Source organism: Cherax quadricarinatus, chromosome 3 (assembly GCF_038502225.1).
Source record: "Cherax quadricarinatus isolate ZL_2023a chromosome 3, ASM3850222v1, whole genome shotgun sequence".
In the NCBI taxonomy this organism is placed as follows: domain Eukaryota; kingdom Metazoa; phylum Arthropoda; class Malacostraca; order Decapoda; family Parastacidae; genus Cherax; species Cherax quadricarinatus.
The window spans coordinates 38180950-38187753 of record NC_091294.1 but is presented as its reverse complement, the minus strand read 5'-3'; positions in this window follow the sequence as shown (position 1 = coordinate 38187753).

Sequence of the window (6804 nt, the reverse complement as noted above, 5' to 3'; positions counted from 1 at the left end):
TCAAGAAGTCAGTTTATGTGAGGACTTTGTCAGTCACTTGTTTAAGTCTAGTCGAGTCGTGAGACATAGTGAACTACTTAGAGCACTTACACACATACACACTTACTTGTACATATTTGTAATATCTTATTAAATGTTAATGTACCAGACGGTACTTAAGAATTATAAATGTGATATGTGCTTTCAGCACAATAATATTGAACTCGAGAGATTGATTTTATTTTGATTGCTGTTTAATTTAATTTGATAATATACATCTAGACAACTTAATGATTAATAAATTTATTAAATTTTAATTTCTCTAGTTAGTAGCCTACCAGTTGTAATCCTGAAGCACTATTGAATAATACTGAATTTTAATGGATAATTGGACAAGGATACTGACTACTTGTTACGAAAACCCAGTAACAGGCTGGATGCTAGTATTCACTGGAGATCTCTAAGCTTTTAGAATCGCGTTTTTTGTAACAAACACCACCACCACCAACATCATCAACACCACCATCACCACCATCACCACCATCACTACCACAATCACCACCACCATCATCAACACCATCATCACCACCATCACTACCATCACCTTCAACACCTCCACCACCACCACTGCCACCATCACCACCACCATCACCACCATCACCACCATCACTACCACAATCACCACCACCATCATCAACACCATCACCACCACCATCACTACCATCACCTTCAACACCTCCACTACCACCATCAGCACCACCATCACCACCACCATCACCACCACCATCCCCACGAACAACACCATCACCACCACCAACATCATCACCATCACCATCACCATCACCACCACCACCATCACCACAACCACCACCACCCTCAACACCACCACCACCAACACCACCACCATCACCAAAACCACCACCATCACCACCATCACCAAAACCACCACCACCACCACCATCACCACCACCACCACCACCACCACCACCACCATCACCAAAACCACCACCACCACCACCATCACCACCACCACCACCACCACCACCACCATCACCACCACCACCACCACCACCGCCATCACCACCACCACCACCACCACCACCACCACCACCACCACCACCACCACCACCACCACCACCACCACCACCATCACCACCACCACCACCACCATCAATGCCTCACACCCATGTAATAGCGTTGGTACCACTAAACTCTGGTACACAACCATTTTTCGCCACTAAAGACAAACTTTCTTTCTACAGATGCCTCAAGACACCATCTTTCTCCCCCCCCCCCTCCCATATGTACCGTGGTTTACTAAGTTTTTGTAAGTCGTCTGTCACCATGTCTACGCGCAAATATTAAAATATATCCAGCTCTTCCATACTCCCTTTTCAAACCTGATATCGCAACCATCATCTGGTAGACACACCGTCCCAACATTTCCTTCACCTATCATTGCTAGCAAGATAGGCACACACTAGAAAGTAGCACTAGAGAAGGCCTACCAGCAATCGATTACAAATGTTGAGGAGCACTGAAAATCAACTTGCCTTGGCTCAATTTCTGCAACTATCAGTATGATCACTCATCAATAACTCCACTGCAAAACGAATAATTCTACAATGGGATTCATATCTGAATTAATCTAGGATTAATTCATCGAACTGGTGACGGAGAAGCGGCCTTACGTAATAACGGAGGCCTTGGATTTGCTTTGTATTGGTCAAATATCTCCTTTAAAAGTTCGAAATGTTTGAGAGGAAAAGTTCTCATCGAAGACTCGACGACCTTGTTTAGAGTATTGATTTTGTGTAGATCACTATCTTCCTCTGCTGCTTCTGATATCTTAACATGCAGCAGAACCTAAGTGAAAAATAGCGATATTCTAAGCGCTTTTATAAGAATATAAGAAAGAAGGAACACTGCAACAGGCCTGCTGACCCATGCGGAGCAGGTCCATGTCTCTCCCCGGATTAGACCAATGACCCACCCCCCGGATTATCCCAATGACCCACCCAGTCTGGTCATCCCCACTCAAGGATGGAGCACTGCACCAGACCCAGCAGCACAAGCTAGTCAGGTCCAACTCACACCCACCCACACCCCACTCATGTATTTATCTAACCTATTTTTAAAACTACACAACGTTTTAGCCTCAATAACTGTACTGGGGAGTTTGTTCCACTCATCCACAACTCTATTACCAAACCAGTGCTTTCCTATATCCTTTCTGAATCTGAATTTTTCCAACTTGAAACTATTGCTGCGAGTCCTGTCTTGGCTGGAAATTTTCAGCACACTATTTACATCCTCTTTATTTATTCCTGTTTTCCATTTATACACCTCGATCATATCCTCCCTAATTCTACGCCTTTCGAGAGAGTGCAGATTCAGGGTCCTCAGTCTGTCCTCATAGGGAAGATTTCTGATACATGGGATCATCTTTGTCATCCGCCTCTGTACGTTTTCCAGAGCATTTATATCCATTCTGTAATACGGTGACCAGAACTGAGCAGCATAGTCTAAATGAGGCCTAACCAAGGATATATAGAGTTGAAGAACAACCTGAGGACTTCTATTATTTATACTTCTAGATATGAAGCCAAGAATTCTGTTAGCTTATATATATATATATATATATATATATATATATATATATATATATATATATATATATATATATATATATATATATATATATATATATATATATATATATATATATATATATATAGTCTAGCATTTTCTGTGGCTTCAACTGTGAGTATATGGCCGCCGTTATTAAAATTTCACTGTTGCGTTTTCATATCGAGATTGTCTAATACTAATTTTTCAGCGGTACCAAGAAGCATGACCCTCGCTGTCCGGTCGTAGGTTTGGAAGCATTTTCATGAATTATATACCGTTGATACTTGCTAACCCCCCCCCCCCCCGTATGACAACGGCGGTCTGTTGTCTTGAATACGGTCACCATTTGCTCACTTTTAGTACTGTGCAATTCTGCTTGCACAGTTCTCGGAACAATAACATCTACACGTGTAAAGTGATAATTGTAATAATCTATGGCAGGAATATCTGATCAGTATTCACGAAACAACGTAAATTGTTAAATCACATTATCAGAGGAACCTGGAAAAAAATCACTGGTGGCTAAAGCTCCCGCTTGACACACGGAGGGCCCGGGTTCGATTCCCGGCGGGTGGAAACATTTCGACACGTTTCCTTACACCTGTTGTCCTGTTCACCTAGCAGCAAATAGGTACCTGGGTGTTAGTCGACTGGTGTGGGTCGCATCCTGGGGGACAAGATTGAGGACCCCAATGGAAATAAGTTAGACAGTCCTCGATGACGCACTGACTTACTTGGGTTATCCTGGGTGGCTAACCCTCCGGGGTTAAAAATACGAACGAAATCTTATCTTATTACCTACAGTGATCCACTTTCTCTCAATTCCCCCACAATTCTTCCTCTTTCGTTATCCCACCGATGTAGCAGCACATTGCTGATGCATCCGATTCTGCGAAGTTAAAAGCATTTAATGTCTGTAGCCCCCGCTGTCCCCTCGAGCACCTCCATTGATGTCTCTATAGAACCCTCAATGCGTTCTCCCATCCATAACTTAAGCACCCTCTTCCATTCATTCACCCCCTGGTCATCTCTTATTAGTTTTTTTAGGACCCTGTCTGGAGAGCTTAACTGTCGTGCATTACCGGGACTACCGATGTCAGTAATAACAAGTAAATTACTATCATTATTATATAGGGTTATTTAATTTTGCAAATGCGAATGAAAACTTTCTTCGAAAACTGAACAGCACATATTACGAGGGCCTTTCCAGGTAAATGTGATTTTTTTTTACAATTGCATTTACAAAAACAAAAACAAAAGGCACTGCGTAGGAGCTATATAAAAGCTGATTGTATCTTTATTTAAAAGATACTCCTTCAGGAGCTGGAGACGGGTTATAATGTGGCTAAGATTCTTTACAAAGGCTGTGATCCACAGGAATGTAACAACGATGTGGAAACATAAGCGGGAGTTCGGGGTTACTCAACCCAAGAATGTCTGTTGAGTGACAACGAGTTACGCGTCTCGGAAGTCAGTCGTCAGGTGTTCGCCGACTTGCTTCCTTGTAATTGTTTAGGCAGAACTGAAGGGTAAAAGGGGTTTGGAAATCCTGGAAAGGAGAGAGTGAAAAAAAACTGAGGGGAGGTTTAAATGTTTTGGCAAGGGAAAATTAGAACCTGTGGAAGTCGGTTCCATGGGCTGTGACGGTCCCATGGGCTGCGATGGTTCCATGAACTGTGCCAGCATCATAACAAGAAAGAGTAAGATTCAATGGGTCAGGGATTCATTATTAAAAGACTTCCAATGCGACTCTTGTCTAATGGTTCTCGTCCGTTTCCCTCAGTAAGGAGAACCAGTACAATTCTACTAATAGGAGCATCGCAGTGTTTGAATGCAAAGTTTAACCTCAACATGGATATTACTGTTACAAATAATTTCAAAGAAGATCCGCTCACCCAATAATAATAATAATAATAATAATAATAATAATAATAATACAATATACTATAAATAATTGTTTTAAAGGAGGAATTCTTTTGAGGTAAGTTTTAAAAAATCAGTATGTATATAACAGTATGCCAAATAAGTAAATAAAAATAAATACGTAAATAAGTAAGTAAACGAAAGCAAGTAATTTAAGCAAGGTAAGAGATAAGATTTCGTTCGGATTTTTAACCCCGGATAGTTAGTCACCTAACTACTAACACCTAACTACTAACACCTTACTACTAACATCATTATTGCGGGTTCTCTCTTGGAGAGATATTCTCAAGACCTTATTTATATTCCCTTTGTTAATACCTATCCTCCACTTGTACACTCGATCATGTCTCCTCTCATTCTTCGTCTAACAAGCGAATGCCGTTCAAAAGTCTTCAATCGTTCTTCGTATGGAAGATTTCTAGTGCTATGTATTAATTTAGTCATTTGTCGCTGAATGTTTTCTAATGAATTTATATCCATTCTGTAATATGGAGACCAGAACTGAGCTGCGTAATCTAGGCGAGGCCTTACTAATGATGTATAATATAACCTCTGGACTTCTGTTGCTTACACTTCTTGATATAAATCCCAATAATCTATTTGCCTTATTACGTATACTTAGGCATTGGTGTCTTGGTTTAAGGTTGCTGCTTATCATAACCTCCATGTCTTTTTCGCAATCTGTATGGCTAAGTTCTACATTATTTAACTTATAAGTGCTAGGGTTATGGACACTCCCGAGTTTCAGAACCTTGCATTTATCTACATTGAACTGCATCTGCCACTTTTCTGACAAGAATTGAGTTTGTCTAAATCCTCCTGAAGTTCCCTGACATCTACGTTTGAATCAATTATCCTACCTATCTTTGTGTCATCGGCGAATTTGCTCATATCATTAGTAATACCCTTATCAAGGTCATTGACATATATTATAAACAGCACTTGTTACAGATCCCCACTCAGATTTAACCCCATTTAAGCATGCTCTCTGCTTCCTATTAGTAAGCCATGACTCGATCCATGACAGCACTTTTTCCCCAATGCCATGAGCTGCCACTTTCTTTAACAGTCTCTGGTGCGGTACTCTATCAAAAGCCTTACTAAAATCTAAATAAACAATATCGAATTCTTTACCATGATCAATGCCCTCAAAAGCTTTATTGAAGAAGGTTAATAAATTAGTTAGGCAGGAACGGCCCCTCGTGAATCCATACTGAGTATCATTAATCAAGTTGTGCTTATCCAGATGGCTTCTTATATTCTCAGTTATAATTGACTCTAGTAATTTGCCTACAATTGAGGTTAGGCTTATTGGGCGGTAATTTGACTAAACTGTCATATTGATAGCTCTCTTCATTACCCCAGTCAACAGATGATAAGTGTTCTCTAAGCCCATTGTAATCTGCTAAGCGAAAATCTGGGACTGTTACTGAGTTATCCCTACTATCATACTTCCATTCAATATTAAAGGTAATTGATTTGTGTTCACTTGTGCCAAGTTCCTCCGAAATTTCTAAATTATTAACAAGTCATTCCTTGTTTGCCAGAACCAAGTCAATCAGGTTATTACCTCTTGTAGGTTCTGTCACAAACTGCTTCAAAAAACAATCCTGAACTACTTCTAAAAAGTCATTAGATTCTAAATTCCCTGTCAAAAAATTCCAGTCAATCTGACTAAAGTTAAAGTCTCCTAGAATTACAACGTTATCGTGCCTTGTGGCCTTAACAATTTCCTTCCACAGTAGTTTTCCTTGGTCTCTATCCAAGTTTGGGGGACGGTATATCACGCCTAAAATCAATTTTTCGTGCCCCTCTGAAAATTCTACCCAAACAGATTCAGTATGTGTTTCAGACTTTATACCCGTTTTTATGCAACAATTTAAACGATCTCGGACATAGAGTGCCACCCCACCCCCCTTTCTGATATTTCTGTGTACTTGGAACAATTTAAAACCCTGAATGTCACATTCAGCAGGCAAGTCCCTATTTTTCACATTAAACCACGTCTCAGTTATGGCAAAAACATCAATGTTACCCGCACTTGCAATTAATCTCAATTCGTCCATCTTATTTTTCACACTACAACTATTAGTATAATACATTTTCAGAAACCCTCCCTTCCCTTTTCTCTTCCTGCTGATTTCTGTTCCTCCACTATGCCTGTTATTCTCCTTGTCACCTAATGCCACTGGCTTTCCTATATTCACCAATAACTACCTCATTCTGCCTATAACTGGTTTCCTTATAACTCACACTATCGCTACACTCAAA